The sequence below is a fragment of the Ornithorhynchus anatinus genome, chromosome 5 (genome assembly GCF_004115215.2).
Source record: "Ornithorhynchus anatinus isolate Pmale09 chromosome 5, mOrnAna1.pri.v4, whole genome shotgun sequence".
Lineage (NCBI taxonomy): Eukaryota > Metazoa > Chordata > Mammalia > Monotremata > Ornithorhynchidae > Ornithorhynchus > Ornithorhynchus anatinus.
Window position 1 is genome coordinate 35,658,682 of NC_041732.1, and position 18,820 is coordinate 35,677,501.

The 18,820-nt window shown below is 41.4% G+C and overlaps 1 non-coding gene across 1 annotated transcript; it reads right to left on the reverse strand.

The window, feature by feature from the left end:
* Positions 1-18,339: 18,339 nt before the first annotated feature.
* On the reverse strand, positions 18,340-18,475 carry LOC114812475. The gene has a single exon (XR_003760128.1). It is a non-coding gene; the product is annotated as a small nucleolar RNA SNORA7 (small nucleolar RNA).
* Between the last annotated feature and the right edge of the window lie 345 nt (positions 18,476-18,820).

An 18,820-nucleotide genomic window follows, 5' to 3' on the forward strand; every position in this document is an offset into this window, starting at 1 on the left:
GCCTCTTATTGAATAGTGAAAATACCTCTTCATGGTAGTGATAGCTGAATTATATGAGAAAAAGGAACTGGGAATTTCAAAATCAAATGATTGTATTTATGTTGAACCTTTTCCTAAATTTTCAAGCCATCATCTGGTGTTGAGAGAAAAAGAATTAATAGAACCTTTAGTTCGATGTAGTAACCCAGTACCCAGCTGATAGTATGTTTGAGAGAAATGGGGAGAGAGCTCTATTAGGATTGAGGGAAAGTGGTGGGGAGGAGAAAGAATACCTTGAGGATTCTATAGAGAAGAAGGTTCAGGAAAGGAAGGGAGCACTGGGGGAGGGTGGCATTCTGCCAGGGCTGAAGGTTCTGCCTATAGTTTCCTGAGGAACATTTACTTGCATACTCTTTATTCACTCTACCCTCAGCCACACAGCACTTATGTGCATATCTGTTTATTTTAATTTCTATCCCCCCCTCTACACTGTAAGATCCCTGTGGGCAAGGAACATGTATACCAACTCAGTTATATTATACTCTCCCAAGCACTTTGTACAGTGCTCTGCACCCTGTAAATGGTCAATAATTAATCTATCATATTTATTGAGCATTTACTGTGTGCATAGCTCTGTACTAAGCACGTTGGAGAGTACAGCATTGGAATACATGTTCCCTGCTCACCACAAGCTTAAAGTGGGATACAGACATTAATATAAATAAATTATGGATATGTACATAAGTGCTGTGGGACCGAGGGGTGGGTGAATAAAGGGTGGAAATTCAAGTGCAAGGGTGGTGCTGAAGAGGGTGGGAGAATAGTGGGACACCGGGCCTGGAAGTCAGAAGATCCACCACTTGTCTATTGTGTGACCTTGGACAAGTCATTTGACTTTTCCGTGGCTCAGTTGCCTCATTTCTCAAATGGAGATTAAGGTAGTATCTACCTCAGTGCTTAGTGTAATGTGTGACACATAGTAAGTGCTTAATGAATACCAAAAAAAAAAGAGAAAGAAAAGAGAGCTTGGTAGGGTAAGGTCTCTTGGAGAAGTTGTCCTTCAAACATAGGTTTGAAGGTAGGGAGAATGATCATCTGTTTGATAAGGAAGAGAGAAGGCATTTCAGGCCAGAGGAAGGACATGAATGAGAGATCAGCTGTGAGAAAAGATCTAAGTACAATGATTAGGTTGGTGTTGTAGGAGTGAAGTTTGCAGACTGAGTTGTAGTAGGAAATCAGGGAAGTAAGATAGCAGATCCTCTCAGAGTCTCATCTGGAGAGTTGCCAATACTCTACCATTCTCAACTATGGGAGGGAGAATCAAGCAGAGGCAGATCCACTCCGTTCCTAGCTTGGGCAGTGGCTAGCAAGTGTAAGGCAATCTGCTGCAAGTCAAAACTCACCTGTGCTGGGCAGCAGCGGCATGGGAGAGAGTCAAGGGTGGAGAAAAGTTTACTGCATGGAAGAAGGCAATAGTAAATCACTTTTGTATTTTTACCAAAAAAACTCTATGGATACACTACCAGAACGATTGCATTCTGTGTGAGATGTGTCCATGGTGTCGCTATGGGTCGGAGACAACTCAACAGCATAAGACAAGACAAGGTAGCAGGGGACATGATGATAGAGTGCTTTTAAGCTGATGGCAAAGAGTTTCTTTTTGATGGAGAGATGAATTGGCAACCACTGGGGGTTCTTGAGAAGTAGAAACACATGGACTGAAAGAGTTTTTGGAGAAATAATCTGAGTAACAGAGTGAAGTATGGACTGAAAAGGGGAGAGACAGGAGGCATAAATTTGACTGATTGATCAATTGATTGATTGGTGTCACAGAGGGAGCAGGGTGAGAGATCTGTGTAGATTGAGGAAGGTGAAAGGTCTCTTCTCCTATACTATTTAGCCCCTCTTGTTAGTTTTGTACAGTTGGAGGTAAATTTAGATCTGACTCTATTTGACTCTCCTTCCCGTAGCTGAGACTGGTAGATTTGAATAATCTAAACCCTGGCATGAGTAGCATCTTTAACTGTCTTTCAGATTTCTCTTAGAATAACAAACTGATTTTTTTTAACTCTACAGTTTCTTGTGTTTATAAGCCCACAGTAGTTCCAGAATAGGTCAAGGAAGATAAAAATGCAACCCTATAATTTTATAATCAGCTAATCCAACAATGGAATGACCCTTTAACACTTCATTAACCAAGATCTGCCTCAGACTCAGCTCACCATCATCTGAACTGGATTCTATCAGGGCACTTGTCTTAACTTATGCTGTCTAGTTGCCTCCAACCAATAGAGGGGTGCATAGACACATCTCTCCCATAATGCCCCACCTCCATCTGCAATTATTCTGGTAGTATATTCATAGAGTTTTCTTGGTAAAAATATGGAAGTGGTTTACCATTGTCTCCTTCCATGCAGTAAACTTGAATCTCTGCCCTCCACTCTCACCTATGCCACTGGTGCTCATCACAGGTGAGTTTTGACTTGTAGGAGATTGCCTTCCACCTGCTACCCACTCCCAAGCTGGGAATGGAAAGGATATGCCTCTGCTTTACTCTCCTTCCCATAGCTGAGACTGGTAGAGTAATGCAAACTCTCCAGGTGGGATTCTGAGATGGGGCCAAGGCACTGCCAGAAGTTAAAACTCTAGTTTTCTAACCCCTTGACAAGAGATATTAGGTATATTGTGAAGTGAAGTTGATTTTTACCTAGTACAGTCATCAAAACACCTTTGCTACTTCCATCATATTGTGGTTCCTCACAGAAAACATTTAGCATGATTCACAGAAACCCACTGGTGTCTATTACAATATGCAATGTGGGTGGCCACATAAAACTGATCAGAGTTAAAAGACCAAAACGAATTAAAATTCATGAAGGAAATGACTTGGGGTAGATAGTTAATAATAATAATAATAATAATTATGGTATTTGTCAACTGCATACTATGTGCCAAGCACTGTTCTAAGCCCTGGGATAAATACAGGGTAATCAGGTTGTCCCACGTGGGGCTCACATTTTTAATCCCCATTTTCAGATGAGGTAACTGAGGCACAGAGAAGTTGTGTCTAGCCCGAGGCCACCCAGCAGACAAGTGACAGAGACAGTATTAGAACCTATGTCCTCTGACTCCCAAGCCCATGCTCTTTCCATTAAGCCACGCAGCTTCTCATAAGTTGTTTTCTAAAGTTGTTTCTTAAATTTTCTTAAATCTCTTAAATTGTTCTCTAAAGTTCTCTTATGAAAGTTGTTTGGAGAGGTAGGAATGGGGCTGTTACTAAAGGCAGGGAGACTCCCACAGTATTTTTAGGACACCCACATCCAAGGGTGGAAGAAAATAGAAACCCCAGGCAGCTGGATAAAGGTTGTAAAATATCGGCAATCCTGAGGATAGATGTGATGACCATTATTCTGGAATTAGAAACTAGCAGGAGGCAGGCACTTGGATGAGTCAGGAACATTGTGGGAGTCTGATTCTCTCCTATCTATTCTAATGGCATTTGCCATGATGTCTTTCTTCTACATTGATACCTGACACAGATGTAAGGATCCAGGATTATCTCCATGCAGGTGATATCTAGATTGGAGTAGCATGATATAAAGTGTTAGGGACTGGATACCCAAGAGTGGAGTGTTACAGGGCTAAAGGGAAGAAAACCTGACTGACCATTCATAGGCAACACTAATTGAATTTTTCCCTGATAGTTCTCTTCCCAGTGAAGAATGAATATTCTCCCTATTGGGAGTAAGAGAAGAATGGCCCTACCTTTATTCAGTCCAGTTGATCATTTTCTTCAAGTACCAGAATATGTGAGAAAAAGCAAAGTGGAAAAAAAAATAGGACAGAGCAAAAGTGATGTTAAAAAGTTTAAAAAGTCTTACTTTATGTTCATTCCCCTTGAACATAATGGAGTTTTTTGTCTAGAACTGGGGCATGAACTATCAATCAATCAATTGTATTTACTGAGCACTTACTGTGTGCACACCACCATACTAAGTGCTTAGGAGAGTTCAATCTAACAATATAGCAGATGCTTTCTTTGCCCACAGTGAAATCCAGTGTGGTCTAGCGGAGATAGCATGGGACTGGAATTTAGGAGACCTGGGTTTTTAGTGCCAGATCTTCCATTTGCTTGCCACATGACTGGAGGAGAAGTTTAACATCTCTGAGCTCACTTTCCTCATCTGTAAAATAGGGGTTAAATCGGACATTCTCCCTCCTTAGATTATGAACCCTGTGTGAGATAGGGACTGTGTCCAATCTGGTTATTTTTTATCTACTTCAGTGCTTGGCATAAAACAAGTACTTAATAAATATCAGTTATTGGTATCATTATTCATATTATCAAAGCCAGCAAGTATGTGGGAAGGGGGCAGCACACAAAGGTTAAATAGGTAAGAATGATTGATGACCAACAGGCCATCGCATGGTGTCAGTGCTGTGCCATATTATTCATTCATTCATTCATTCAATTGTATTTATTAAGCACATTTTGTGTGCAGATCACTATACTACTATACTAAGCATTTGGGAGAGTATAAATATAAAAGTAAACAGGCACATTCCCTCCCCACAGCGAGCTTATTTTAATATAAGGCAGACATTAATATAAATAAATAAATTACCAATATGTATGTAAGTTCTGTGGGGCTGGGAGGGGGAATGAATAAAGGGAGAAAGTCAGGGCAATGCAAATGGCAGTGGGAGAAGAGGAAAGGAGGGCTTAATACCATAACCCAAGCAGGATATGCTTTGGTAACTGCTGCAGTCTTGGCTGCTCACATTAGCCAGCTTTTTTTCAAGGCTCCTGTTGAACCTGCATACTTCTCAGATTGTCTAGATGTTTGTTTTTTTCAGACAGAATCCTTTACCACTGTAATAACTGTGGTATAATTTAGGCCCTTGCTATGTTCCAATCGTGTACTAAGCTCTGGGGTAGATACAGGGTAATTGTCTGAATCACTGTCCCACATTAACTCAGCATCTAAGTAGAAGGGAGGATAGCTATTGAATTTCCAGTTAACAAATAAGGAAACTGAGGCACAGAGAAGTTAAATGCCTTCCCCAAGGTCACACAACAGGCAAGTGGCAGACCCAGGGCTAAAATTCAAGTCCTCTGACTCCTAGGCCTATACTCTGTTTAGTAGACGATGCTGCCCTAGAAGGGATCCCCTTCCTTGAAAATCCAGAGCTAGAACCCAGATCTTGTGATTCCCAGAGTCATGCTTTTTCCACTAGACCAAAAATAGGGTTAAACATCTAATAGAATATGATTTAACAGCACATTAAGGCCTAACTCACCAAAGCTATAAAATAGCACCTTAAAATCAGGTACCCTCCTTACTATATGTTCTGTAAAATGACTAGTGTGGGTGTTTATATACTTGTGTATGAATACACATTTACCTGCTTACATTTATTTAAGTGTTCACGTAGAGCATAGCCAGACTTGGCTCTGAAAAACCTACCAGGAAAGACTTGCCATAGAGGATTGAGAGAGAATTGTGGGGTGCTGGCTTACTCTATCCTCTGGCCCAACACTGAATTGTGGATGCAGAGAGAGTACCAGATTGAGAAGAAGAGGTGGAGGGCAGATTGTTTCTCTTCAAAGCACAGAAAGATGTGATACTTTTAGTTGAGAACAGGGATACTGGGATACTAACCCAATCTTAATCACCTTTCCCCTCTCTCTTGGTGAATAAATGTGCCAGAGAAAGAGGACCAATTGTTGGAATAAATTCCTTCAGCATTCTAGTATATTTGTACTGCAGGTGCAAATCTCCAAATGCTGAAGGTTTTATACTACATTTGACCCGAATAAGTTCCAACCCAAATATGAAAGCCTGAGCTTTGAAAGTAGCCAAGGGGAATTGGTGGTTCATCTAAGATCAGTTAACCAGTTAGCCACTTTTTTATGGTATTTGATAAATGCTTACTATGTGCCCAAAACTGTTCTAAGCATTGAAGTAGATTTAAGTTAATTATTCATTCATTCATTCAATAGTATTTATTGAGTGCTTACTATGTGCAGAGGACTGTACTAAGTGCTTGGAATGTACAATTCTGCAACAGATAGAGACAATCTCTGCCCAGTGATGGGCTCACAGTCTAAACGGGGGAGACAGCAAAGCAAAACAGAACAAAACAAAAATAAGACAACATCATCAAGATAAATAGAATCAGGGGGATTTACACCTCATTAACAAAATAAATAGGGTAATAAATAATATATACAAATGAGCACAGTTCTGAGGGGAGGGGAAGGGGAAGGAGCAGAAGGTTGTACACAGTCGCTGTCCTGCATGGGGCTCACAGACTAGGTAGGAGGGAGAACAGGTATTTTAACCCCATTTTACAGTTGAGTAAACTGAGACACAGAGAAGTTAAGTGTCTATTCCAAGGTCACACAACAGGCAATTGGAGAACTATGGTTAAAACTCAGGTCCTCCAACTTCCAGGTCTGTGCTGTTTCCACTAAGCCACTCTCCTTCTCAACATTTGTGAAAGTACCCAGAGGAACCTACTTAATCAAGGTCTCATCTGCCTTAAACAGACCTTATGAGCAGAACATGTTCTGCTAATGCATGAAGGGAAGAATATTGCACACTGAAAAATGTAGGCATGGGAGTTTCTTACAAGGCATCATTCTTTATTTTCTTTTTTGTTATTTGTTTTGCAAAACATTGATTTTCTGCCTAAGCACTTGGAGAGGAGACACGGAGTAAAATGTCATCTCTGTTTTCTTTCAAGTGATAATAATGTGCCCCTTTTTACCTCTGATTTATCTGCCTCCTCCATAATGCCACCTTCCTCGGAGAACCTGCCACAGTGTAATTTACTCTTTAACCAACTCCACAGTGCAATTGATATTGCAAAGGTGTATTTAGTTGCAACATCTCTGACAGATGCGGTAACCTTTAACGGATACCTGGAAAGGCACAGCATCTTCCTACTGTGCTCCATTTCACACATCTTGGCTTTTTAGGGCTGCCCTTTAGTCACCATCCCTCATCCTTGCTTCCCATGCCCATCTGTCCTCGGACCACCAAGGAAAAGCAGTGGAAAGTATGACATCAATAGGCACAAGTGTCTTGCACATCTCAGAGACAAAAAGGCATCTGGTGTCAGGGAACTGGAGTGAAGCAGCAGGGCTAGGAAAACGTAGGTCACCGTGAAGAGATGGTTTCTTCATGTGGTTGACAGAACACATTGCGAAGCACAACATGGAAGACAGGAGACTTACCAAGTTGATGTGACATTTTGACTGTTCTTCAGGAGCTTGTCTCAGTTGAGCTGGAAGGTCTGGAGAGGAGGTCAAAACTTGAATGCCAGGTGAAAGAAACATGTTTGAAGGAGGGCAGTGCAGTGGAGGGGAAAAAAAATGACAGAAAGAGACAGGCCCAGTATCAGGCAGTCATTACAAACCCTTAAGACTTAGTGGAGAATCTTGGATAATCAGCTTGGAAAAAGCCCCACTTATATCCTGCTCTGTTTGTGGATACCCCAAGGATTATGCCCTGGAGTCCCAGGTTATAAAGATCATTTTTTATTTCATAAGAAAGTGCAGGAGAGTAGAGAATCCAGTAGACAGTAGCTTTGTAGCAAAGGATGTTTGTTCTGTGAGTTGATCTTTCAGAGAACTTGCTTTTATAAGTGTGGCTTAAATCCAACTTATAAAAGCTTTGATTTGGATAGTAATCTCTTTGAAGAATGGAAAGTTATTTTTTAAAAAAATGTAAACAGTAACCAGAGCATTGCTGGAGGTGAAATTAAATAAGAGTTGCTTTAGTTCCTCTGCTTGAGGATGCCAACTCACATAACTGTTTGGGGAAGAGGTTACAGACAGAATTCTCATGACCCGAGCACTCACCCACCAGGGGATTTAATGACATTCTTTCTAGGGAATGTGGATATAAAGTTAAAAATGTGCCGTGGGGCCTTCAAAATAATGTGCCCTTACTTTATGAGAACTGAAGTATATTTTTTTCTTGAAATATTACCAACTGGAGCAATAACCTTAAGTGAGTTACTGAGTGTCAAGAGAAAAGAAAATGCATTTAAATTAAGAGTTACAACTGCTATTTTTTCCTGATTTTGTGTCCTATTGGTGAAAGTGTCAGGAAGGTAAACATATTTCATCCTTTTTGTAAGTGGACTATGTTTGCAGATAAAGATGTTCCAATATTGAAAGAATCCTGTCTTTTGCATTTTTGAAAAAAGAAGCAATTAGACTTTTCACATTTCTTCATATCATTTTAAACTGCTGAAACATTTTCTGTAATCTGCTCCTAACAAAGAAATTAAGCCACAGAATAAGTCTAATATTAATGAAACAGTAGATCACCCCCAAACCCACAGAAGTGGAAAGGCAATTAGAAGCTAAGCCATGACTACACCTTGTTCAACAGGAGCGTGCCAGAGAAGAGCTTTTCTCTGAGTGATTTGCTTGCTGTTGCTGAATCATTGCCAACTAAAAAAAGCAATTTTTCTGCTGCTTCCCATTCTGAAGTGTGGAAAGTTGTGAGTCACCCTGCATGGCAGATACAGCTCCCGTTGTTAATCAGGGCAGAAGAGAATTTATATGTGTTGGTCTATATGGTGATGTGCCAACTCCAATTGGCACCTGCTATTCTAACCTTTGATCCACTGGGTGAATAAAATCTAGCTGCCCTTATCCTGCAGTGCATACTCCAAAATATGAAATAAAAAGAATCACTTATTTCTGCTGTTATTAAGTCAATCTGATTTTCTTAGCTTCTGCAGTCCTCTCTGAAAATCTTTAGCTCCTATGCATGTGGAGGGTAACCAGAGCTGAGGAATGGGAGTGAACAAAAACAAATATTGACAAGAAATTGATTCCTGATCTTTGAGGAATCTTTAACCAAGTGTAGAAGAGGACAGTTGGATGAGGCTCTATACAGGGGCAGGAGGATGGGACCAGATGATCTCTGAAGGTCCCAGTATATTTAAAGGCTATCTAAATTCATTTTTTAAAACGTGGCACCTTTTTTTTTAAAGAACTGTTTTGCATTTCCACAGGTGCAAGATACTATCAATTAAGACAATAAATTGTGGCTGGAAGAAATCCTGAATTCAGAAACAAGGCATCTGTGCCTCAGTAGCTTGGGCTGGGGATGTTAAGGTCATTTCTCACCATTTCTAGTGCAAGATACGTCCGTGTTCAGAGTGAAAAATGCATTTTTGTCTATTTCTCCCAACAGCACTGGGTGGCAGTGTTAGATATGACACCTGGGGCATCATTCAGTCTTTGGAAAAACTGTTGGGACCTGGTTTAAGTCATTAGGAAAGGGAACATATCATCTGAATTTGTCAACTTCTCTAGGATCACAGGGTCAGTATTTGATCAAAACTGAAATAGAGGGTTTACATCATTTCTTTTCTCAACCCCAGAAGGAGACATTTGATCATCCCAAGACCATACCCCACTTTTAATCTTCCCTTTAACAAGAGTCTCCTAGGAATGTATGGCTTTTGTTTTGATCACCATGTGCTATATAGAACATACACTTGCTGTGGTCCCTGTCTTACAGGACCATGTTACCTACTGTGGAATGACAAACAGATGTGTGAGTATTTGACCTTAATATTTAAAGGGGATGAGAGTAATGGTGAGGTTCTTCACATGCAGGCAAGTGTGGCTGAAAAGACCTATTTGGGATTGAACCACCCTCTCACATTATTTACGAGCTAGGGTAGATCTGTGTTGCACAACTGGATGTGTTCTGTGTTGGTCCTGCCTGTGTTTTCTAATCTGCCTCCTTACATCCCAATCTTTATGAAGTCTTTGGTGTATGATAACAACCTCTATCGAAATTCCTGCCTGCCAGCAATATGGGTGGAAAGGAAGGGGTAGATTTGGGAGAGAATGTACAAATTCTGAAAACAGAATTTGATAGAAGATTGAACATGACATTTGAACTGTAGCAAAAAGTCAAGGTTGACCCCACAGTGGCAGGCTTCCTGGAAAAGGAGTTTGAGTCTCCTATAGTCAGTCCAGGACTTTCAGATACTCAGAAGTTTGGATGCAATAGCAGTATTGAAATCCCTTAGCTTGGTAAAGCACTTGATATTTGTGGTCACCACACTCTGTCTTGCAGTATTCCATAGAGCATTCTAGCCTTTTGGAATCTGATTTTCCATCTCTTTGTCATTGCATCACTGGACAGTTCACTGCAGAGATAGCAGAATTTGATGACTTAAGTTCTGTATTGTTTCTGCAAACCCTTATTGTGTATAGGACTTCCCGGGGATAGAGTAGCATCTGACTTTCATTTTCTTTAGATTTATTGCCAGACCATATTTATCTGATGGAATTCTACTCTTTCCATCTTTTTTTTAAAATAGTATTTATTAAGCATTTAGTATATGTCAAGTACTCTTCTAAGCACTGGGGTAGATACCAATTTGGTCTGTTTGACACAGTGTCTCTCCCACATGGGGCTCACACTCTAAATTGGAGGGAGGTGGATTTAATTCCCATTTTACAGATGAGGTGACTGTGGTCCAGAGATGTTAAGTGACTTGCCCAAGGTCACACAGCAAGCTTTTGGCAGATCCTAGATTAGAACCCAGGTCCTCTGACTCCCAGGCCCATGTTCTTTCCACTAAGACATGTTGTTCTTCGAAGCCATAATTAAACCATATATTCTTCAAGAAGTCTTCACTGAATAACCTCTCTTTTCCCCACCTTATTCACCCTCCCTTTTGAGTTGCCTGTGCACTTGAGCGTATACCCCATAGGTGTTTTGATACTCATCCCACCCCAGCCTCACAACACTAAAACACTTATCCCTATAGTCTGCCCCAACTGTAATTTATTTTTAACATCTGTCTCTCCTACTAGATTGTAAGGTCCTTGAGAGCAGAGATTGTGTTTACCAACACTATTGTATTGTACTCTCCAAGTGCTTAGTACCGGACTCTGCACAGAATAAGTGCTCAATAAATAACATTGATTGATTGCTCTATAAAGTGAATCATAATCATTTGCACGTCTCTAGAACACAATAACTTGTGCATAGCAGTTGCTGAAGGACTATGTCAGATACTTCTAATGAGATGTTTACCTGATCTAGTTATACTGTGCTCTCCCACATGTCTAATACAGTGCTCGGCACAAAGTAAGTGCTCAATAACTACCATGAATGGTGATGATATTTGGAAGAGTTTCCCAGTGAATTGGAAGCATATTCTGACTTCAGTTAGCAAATCTCTCATGGCAACCTTGAGCATAACAGGTTGAATAGGACTGGATTTAACATATCATCTTGCTTTACCCAACTCTGATGGGAAAAGGTTCAAATAGGGTGGTCTCAACTTTAACTTGACTGACTATTCCTCCATAAAGTAGTCCAAGGATCTTGGCAAAGTCTTAGGACAGCTGAATTTCCTTTGAAATTTCCAGAGTCCTGGGTCTGTTGATAGTATCCAGTGCTTTTTGTAAAATCAATAAACATTGTTTAAAGGTCTTGGTATGGTTCTCTGCACTTTTCCTGTATCTGTCACACTGAAAAGATTACATCTACTGTATTATAATTGGGTGTGAAGCCACACTGTGATTTAGGTAGTGCACAGTTGATTTCAGGAATTTGTTCAGAAGGACTCTGGCTACAATATTGCCAGCAATGGAAAGCAGTGAGATTTCCTTTCTAGGTCCCTGTCCTCTCTTCTTGAAAATGCTGATTATGGTTGCAAGTTAGATGTCTTGTAGAGAAGCAGCGTGGCTCAGTGGGAAGAGCATGGGCTTTGGAGTCAGAGGTCATGGGTTCAAATTCCAACTCTGCCACTTGTCAGCTGTGTGACTGTGGGCAAGTCACTTAACTTCTCTGTGCCTCAATTACCTCATCTGTAAAATGGGGATTAAGACTGTGAGCCCCACGTGGGACAACCTGATTCCCCTGTATCTACCCCAGCACTTAGAACAGTGCTCTGCACATAATAAGCGCTAAACAAATACCAACATTATTATTATTATTATTTCCTCAGTGATCCATATGTCAGAAAAGCAACATGACCAGTGGAAAGAGCTTGGACCTGAGAGTCAGAGGACCTGGGTGCTAATTCCAGCTCTGCCACTTGCCTCCTCTGGATCTTGGTTAGGAAATAGTAATATTCAAAGTATTTATTAAGTGCTTACTGTTTACAGAGCACTGTACTGAGCACTGGGAGAGGCCATAAAAGCTCCTGTCCCTTATGGGGCTCACAATCTAAAAGTTTAAGTGGGGAGAAAGGAAACAGGCACAACAGAAGTGAAGAAACATTAAAACACAACAGAAATAAACAAAATAGGCTTAAAGTCTCAGCAGGGATGGGGGAGTACAAGAGCATTTGAGAACAGCTTTTATCCCCAGCTTGGCTGATACAGAGCAAGACAGGAGCAGGGGACCCTATCTCAGTAGTGATAGAAGAGTCCAAGAGCATATGGGAGGTACAGGTGAAGTAAATTCTCTGTGCCTCAATTTCTACATCTGTAAAATTGGAATTAGATACCTGTTTTCCCTTCTTCTTAGACTGTGAGCCCCATATGGAATAGAGACTATGACTGATCTGATTGTATTTTATCTACCCCAGTGCTAAGTACAGTGCTTGGCACATAGAGCTTAACAAATACCACAATTATCATTATTATTATTGTTATGAAAAAGTTCATGCAGACATCAGAGTAGAGGAACCCCTCTATGCTTGTAGATTTCTGAAGGAATGACAATAGATCCAGGTGCTTTTCCATTTCTTGTGGATTTGACAGTGGAGCTTACTTTCTTGAAAGTAGGGATAAAGTCCCTTCTCCACATTCTGGTCACTTTTCTTTCTATTGGAAGGTTTCCTTGTTGATGGAAGTCATGTTCAGGACCTCACCCTTGGAGATATGTGCATTTCTCCTACAAAATGGTAATTATATTGCTGCAATAATACTACCCCAAAAAATTGTGTTGTCACTTTTTTTCAGTGGGAAGCAGTGATAGGAGGAAAAAGGTCTGAAAACTAAAAAAATGTGTAGTTTCTATCATACCAGGTGAAATTCAAGAAGGTAGTAAAAGTCAAAAAAACTTGAACTGCTTAAGATAAGTTTCTAATAAATGACAAATTTTAAATACTCAGACTTGGTTCTCTCTGAGATGCTAGTGAAGGACTGACAGCATTCCTACATGATCCTGGATATACTTGTAACAGCATGGTCCTCAAAAATGAGGGCATAACCAATCTTACTGTGGGATGATGGTGATGATGACAATGGTATTTGTTAAAGACTTTTTTATACCAACCAGTGTTCTATTTACTGAGGTAGTTACCAGATTTAATCAAGTCAGACATAGTCCTGCCCCATCTGGGTCTCAATTCTAGAAGGTAGGGATATTTAATCCCCATTGCACAAAAGAGGAAAATGAAGTGCAGAGAATAATAATATTATTATTGTGGTATTTAAGCCCTTACTATGGGTCAAGTACTGTTCTAAATGCTGGGATAGATGCAAATTAATCAGATTGGACACAGATCTTGTCCCACATGGGGCTCACACTCTTATTCCCATTTTACAAATAAGGAAACTGAGGCATTTCCCAAGATCACACAGCAGAAATGTGGCAGAGCCAGAATTACAACCCAGTTCCTTCTGACTCTCAGGCCCATGCTCTTTCCACTAAGGATTACTGCTTCTCTAACATGTGTTTTTGTTAATTGTTTTGGAGAAAATGCAGTGAAAAAATGCTGCTTCTCATAATATAATGAAAAGAGCATGTGTTTTCCTATATGCTTAAATGTAATTTCTTAGTTTCCTTTTCCAAAACCAGCCCTGAAATGATGGCCATACCTTTTAATTTAAAAGAATACTGTAATCACAATCTCTTCCTCCTCCCCCCTTCCTCTCCTTGATTCCTATGAACTTTGTTGGTCCTTATTTACTCCAAACATGACCATCCTTCTCCACTTTTGCCCATGTCTTCAGCTCCTCACCACCTGACCAACCTACCCTATATTTTTGTTTGTTTTTCGAACCAAGCATTAGAAATACTCTAGCATTAGAAATCCTCACTCTAGGCTTCAAGGCTCTCCATCACCTTGCCCCTTCCTACCTCTCCTCCCTTCTCTCTTTCTACCGCCCACCCCGCACGCTCCGCTCCTCTGCCGCCCACCTCCTCGCCGTCCCTCGGTCTCGCCTATCCCGCCGTCGACCCCTGGGTCACGTCCTCCCGCGGTCCTGGAACGCCCTCCCTCCTCACCTCCGCCAAACTGATTCTCTTTCCCTCTTCAAAACCTTACTTAAAAATCACCTCCTCCAAGAGGCCTTCCCAGACTGAGCTCCTCTTCCCCCTCTACTCCCTCTGCCATCCCCCCTTTACCTCTCCGCAGCTAAAGCCTCATTTTCCCCTTTTCCCTCTGCTCCTCCACCTCTCCCTTCCCATCCCCACAGCACTGTACCCGTCCGCTCAACTGTATATATTTTCGTTACCCTATTTATTTTGTTAATGAATTGTACATCGCCTTGATTCTACTTAGTTGCCATCGGTTTTTATGAGATGTTCTTCCCCTTGACGCTGTTTAGTGCCATTGTTCTTGTCTGTCCGTCTCCCCCGATTAGACCGTAAGCCCGTCAAACGGCAGGGACTGTCTCTATCTGTTGCCGACTTGTTCATCCCAAGCGCTTAGTACAGTGCTCTGCACATAGTAAGCGCTCAATAAATACTATAAATACTATTGAAATAGCTCCTACACAGCTCCTACTATCCTTTTCAGCAAAAAGGAGGACAGGAAAATATTAGAGAATCCTAGGTAGGACCCTAGTTGCCAGACATCCCAGTAGCCCTGTCTCTTTGTCCCAAGCAGGAGTGAGCCAGTTAGTTTGCCCTGATCATGTTCCTTCTTGCTGTCCTGGGAAGACTCTGCACAGCTAAGAACCTACCTAGCAGTCTTTGTCGCCAAGGAGACCAGGCATTTACTTTAGCCCAAGGGCATTTTCAGCTACTTGAGAACTGAAAGGAAGCTGTGCTAATAGAAACTGCAGGAGCAGTTCCCCAGCAAGTCATTTGCTTCCATGCCCCACTAAATGAAGAATTGGGGTGGGTGAGAAGAGATCTCCATTCCCACCCTATTTATGGCACCTCTCTTCTGAGTCCCTGCCAAAGCAGATAACCTTAGTTAATGAAATAGTGCTATCTATTTGTGTGAAGAGCAGTTACTTGTATTAATTGAGTGTTTACTGGGTGTAGAGCACTGTACTAAGCTCCAGGGAGAGTACAGTGTAACAGTGAACAGTCACAATCCCAGTCCACATTGAGTTTACTGTCTAGAGACACTCTACTAAGGTTTTGGGAGAGTACAGTACAATAGAGTTGGTAGATGTGACTCTGACCTACAAGAAGCTCACAATCTAGGGTGGGAGGTAGACAGGAAAATAAATTGCAGATAAGGAAAATGGCAGCATATAAGAAAATGGATATAGGTTTGAGAGTGGGGTGAATATGAAGTGCTTAAGGGGTACAGATGCAAGTCCATAGGTGCTGTAGAAGGGAGAACAAGTAGGGGAATTGAGGCTTAGTTGGGGATGCCTCTTAAGGGAGAATTGATTTTTAAAAATAAAATGGTGGTATTTGTTAAATGCTTACTATGTGCAAAGTGCTGTTCTAAGTGCTGGGGGATACAAGGTGATCAGGTTGTCCCACGTGGGGCTCACAGTTTTAATCCCCATTTTACAGGTGAGGTAACTGAGGCATCAAGAAGTTAAGTGACTTGCCCACAGCCACACAGCTGACAAGTGGCAGAGCTGGGATTCGAACCCCTGACCTCTGACTCCCAGTCTCGTGCTCTTTCCACTGAGCCACGCTGCTTCTCGCTAGGATGATTTTGAAAGTTGGGAGAATAATTGTCTGTCAGAATGAAGGAAGAGGAAGTTCCAGGCCAGGGGCAGGAGCTGGGCAAGGACTTGGTAGTGGGATAAATGAGATTCGGTACAGAGAGTTAGGTTGGTGTTAGAGGAGTAAAGTGTTCAGGCTGGGTTGTAGCGGGAGAGCTGACTGAATGCCTTAAAGTTGATGTTAAGGAGTTTCATTAATTCATTCACCATATTTATTGAGTGCTTACTGTGTGCAGAGCACTGTACTAAGCACTTGGAAAGTACAGGTGGGTAACAAATCATAAACCCTATCGACTACACCTGTTAAAACATGTCTTCCCAGTCAGCTCGAGTTTAACCCACATTCGTCGATACCCAACTCTTGCTAAATGTTTTGCTGACATTCATTTCACACAGACGTTCTTGTCCTTGTCTTTATTCTCTGGATTCCCAGAATACAGTGCAGAGGTTCCCAGACACACACTACAGACTGCTGGCCCAAGTGGGCAGCAGTTTGGGATATTTTGTTTGTTTTTTGGTTTTGTTTTTGCCATGTTGATTATTAAAATCTATGGCATTTATTTAGGGCTGAATACTGGGCAATAATAATAATAATAACAATTGTGGCATTTTTAACTGCTCACTATGTGCCAAGCCCTGTCCTAAGCATTGTTTAGATTCGAGATAATCAAGTTGGACACAGTTCCTGTCCCTTATAAGGCTTACAATCTACATACAAGGGAGAACAGAGCTCCATTTAACAGATAAGAAAATTGAGGCCCAGTGGGGTTGAGCAACTTGTCCAAGGTCACACAGCAGGCAAGTGGCAGAGCCAGGATTAAAACCCAGGTCCTCTGACTCCCCACAATGTACTAAGCACTTGAAAAAATAGAACAATGCAAGACACAATTTCCCTACCCTCAAACTTAAAATCTAATGGGGGTGGCAGAAAAACATTTTATTAATAATAATAATAATAATGATGGTACTTGTTAAGCACTAGTGTGCCAAGCACTATTCTAAGCGCTGAGGTAGAGGTGGATGGATTGCCATGGGAGGTTTCTGAGGACTGGGGAGTTATGAATTGAACTCCTTTTTTTTTTTTTGAAAAATAATCCAGGCAGAAGAGTGAAGTATGGACTGGAGTGGGGAGAGATAGGAGGCACTGAGGTCAGTGAGGAGGCTGATGCAGTAGTCAAGGTGGAAAATGATAAATGTTTGTATCAGCAGGAGAGCAGTTTGTATATGACTGGGAAGCAGTGTAGAAAGAGGTGAGGAAGGGGTAGATGCAACTTCAGGCAAGTCTTCCAGATCTTGGGCTACATCAGCAATTAGTACATGACATTTCTCCAGATTTTACTTATTCTGTTTGGACACCTGTACTGCAAGCAATCTGATAATCTTCTTTTAGATAGGTCCCGCTTGCCCTCAAAAACAAGTCAAGGAGAAATCACTTCCAATCCTGAGCAGTATCCACTGTCAGCTTTAAACTGCTAGGTGCCTTTATCTTTTCCTTGACTAGTGAGGTATTTGTTTTCACTCACCAGTTTGTGATTTGTATTCAATTTATTCCATTCTTTGCAAGACATTTTCTGAGAAGCAAACCAGACGCTTCATTATTTCATTAACCAACTCACTTAGTTGTACTAGTTACCTATTAACAAGAAAATCTTTCATAAACCTTTCCCTGAAACCCCATGCAGCAAAGGAACTGTGTCTGACCTAATTAGCTTTTATCTACCCCAGCATTTAGTACAGTACTTGTCATGCAGCAAGTGCTTAAAAAAATACCACATTATTATTATTGTTATATTATTGCTTGTGCTAAGGAAAGGGAATGTGACTGTTAAAGCCTTTGTGCCCACCTGCCTCCCTCCCCCCAACTTCAAAGCCTTATTGACAGCCCATCTCCTCCAAGAAACCTTCCCTGACTAAGCCCTCCTTTCCTCTTTTCCCACTCCCTTCTGTGTCATGCTGACTTGCTCCATTTATCGATCAATCCTCCCATTACAGCCCCACAGAACTTATGCCTTGTCTTACGCTATCTAGTCATCTCCAACCCGTAGCAAATGCACAGACACATCTCTCCCAGAATGCCCGGCCTCCATCTGCAATCATTCTGGTAGTGTATCCATAGAATTTTCTTGGTAAAAATATGAAAGCGGTTTACCGTTGCCTTCTTCCAAGCAGTAAACTTGAGTCTCTGACCTCAGCTCTTTCCCTTGCTGCTGCTGCCCAGCACAGGTAAGCCTGGATCAGTGGAAAGAGCCTGGGCTTCAAAGTCAGAGGTCATGAGTTCGACTCCTGGCTCTGCCACTTGTCAACTGTGTGACTGTGGGCAAGTCACTTAACCTCTCTGTGCCTCAGTTACCTCATCTGTAAAATGGGGATTAACTGTGAGCCTCACGTGGGACAACCTGATTACCCTGTATCTACCCCAGTGCTTAGAACAGTGCTCTGCACATAGGAAGCGCTGAACAAATACCAACATTATTATTATTATTATTATTTTGACTTGTAGCAGATTACCTTCCACTTGCTAGCCACTGCCCAAGCTAGGAATGGAATGGGTATGCCTTTGCTTCACTCTCCCTCATAGCCGAGACTGGTAGAGTACTGGAAACTCTCCAGATGCAATCCTGAGGGGGCAGCACTTATGTACATATCTGTAATTTATTTGTATTAATGTCTGTTTCCCCCTCTAGACTATAAGCTCAGTGTGGGCAGAGAATGTATCTGTTGTTATATTTTACTCTCCCAAGTTCTTAGTACAGTCCTCTGGACACATTAAGTGCTCAATAAACATATTTGAATGACTAAATGAATGAACATTGTTATAATGTACTCTTCCCAGCGCTAAGCACAGTAAATGCTCAATATATATGATTGACTGACTGACTGACTAATATTATTTTCTACTGAGACTTTCTCCCTGCAGCTGTAGTATTTTCTGCCTGTTCTGGAACACAATCAATATAGTAAGGTGATACTATA